Below are 1,664 nucleotides of genomic sequence, written 5' to 3'. Positions count from 1 at the left end.
GTGCTCTACTAACCCCACTTAACCGCACAGCTTCTTCCCTGCCTTCCTCAGCTCAACTTTCCTCTATTGCCCCATTCCTGCCTCACTTCCTCCTTTGGCCAGTCACGCAAAGGAGCCCAGCAGGAAGTGAGAGCCTCTATAGGCCAACCTCCAACAGCAGAGGTGGCCAAGCCACAAGCCTCCAAATGGTGACTGGCCTAACTACTCTAGGTTCTCCAGCCTGACACCAAGGTGCTTTCTCCACTGCTGTCAGCATCCTCTGTCATGCAGGGGTTGGAGTTATCCCAGGGACAGGCCAATAGGAGGAGTGCCCTTTCTGAATAACAAGGGGATCTGGGAAAAGGAAGCCAGCATGTTTCTGCCTGGTTTTGAACCAGGGACCTTTTGCGTGTTAGGCAAATGTGATAACCACTACACTACAGAAACTCCACCTACTGGGTTGTTGCTCACTCTGGCACAGACCGATGGACAAATCTAGAGAATGTGGTGGTAGCCCCTCGATAGGTCAGCTGGCAGGGCAGAGGACTGGAGCCAGCACTCAGGAAGTCGTCCTTACCTCGCCCGTGTGACTCCAGCTTGAGGGAGAGCTTCTTTTTCTTCTCCTTGCTGACAAAGAGCAAGAGAAGAATGAAAGGTCAGGTGGGCCAACTCGGTGCAGAAGCCCATGCTGTCTTTTCCTGCTGCATAGCCTGAAATGAGGGACTCGTGGCAGTTAAAGGAACTGCTGCACTCTCAGAAAACATCCCGCCCGTGCATAAAGGAGGATAGAAGAGCCTGTTAGTCTAGCACGCTCCCAACTGAACTGTTTCAGCAGCTGCTAGGTTTCTTTTTGGCCTGTTACTTTTCTGTCTGGGATGTTGTTGTCAGCTGTGGCACAGAAAAAGGACGTCATTGCGAGCTGCCCATGAAGATAAGATTAACTTTTGCCTTCCTTGCTCGGCTTTACTTGCTTCCTCACCCTATTCCTGCCTTAGTTCCTGTGTTACCTGAAGGCAACGGGGGCCCAGCAGTACGAAGAGGAAGTTAGACAGCTAGACCCTGGTGGCAAAAGTTCTGCCACCGCTTGCCACCCCACTCTCTTCTCCCAGCTTCACATATTGACCGCCAGGGACTTGGTGCCCAGCAGCGCAACGGAAGGCAGTGGACAGAGCCACCCTCGCCTTGAAGCTCTGGCTCATTAAACCGTATCTTCAGTCGCTGATGGCCAATGAGAGACCAACAGCGCTTGCCATTTTAGCACTTGAAAATGCCATTGGTCAGTCACTGGATCTCTTTAATGCTGTTACATAACAAATGAAAATAGAATCTCAGTGTGACATTCTGTACCTTTGGGGGAGTGTGCTGTAACCCCCATATTCCTCATTTTCATATAATCGTGATCTTATATACAGAGCATGCCTTGTAAGGTATCAGGGGAAAGGATATGATCTGCTGAAAGTCATTTCTCTACCCATAGATGTTTACCATTCATGCATATGAAGTTATGAGAATTGTGCAGTGTGGTTATCACTATGCTGTAAGGTGGGGGAGTCAGCCAAATATTAGCTCCCCAGTGACAACAGCAAGGAAAGTAACCAACACCCGGACAGGGTGTCAAACAACCCATCAACAGCCATTGTTCAGCAAGGGAGCTACAGTGCAATCACTTACCTGCAAGAGGACAC

The 1,664-nt window shown here is 50.1% G+C and overlaps 1 non-coding gene across 1 annotated transcript; it reads right to left on the bottom strand.

The window, feature by feature from the left end:
* Positions 1 to 353: 353 nt before the first annotated feature.
* Positions 354 to 426, bottom strand: TRNAV-AAC (transfer RNA valine (anticodon AAC)). Its single transcript has one exon. It is a non-coding gene; the product is annotated as a tRNA-Val (tRNA).
* Between the last annotated feature and the right edge of the window lie 1,238 nt (positions 427 to 1,664).

Source organism: Gopherus flavomarginatus, unplaced genomic scaffold, assembly GCF_025201925.1.
Source record: "Gopherus flavomarginatus isolate rGopFla2 unplaced genomic scaffold, rGopFla2.mat.asm mat_scaffold_47_arrow_ctg1, whole genome shotgun sequence".
NCBI lineage: Eukaryota > Metazoa > Chordata > Testudines > Testudinidae > Gopherus > Gopherus flavomarginatus.
This window is presented reverse-complemented; position numbering and strand designations above follow the sequence as displayed.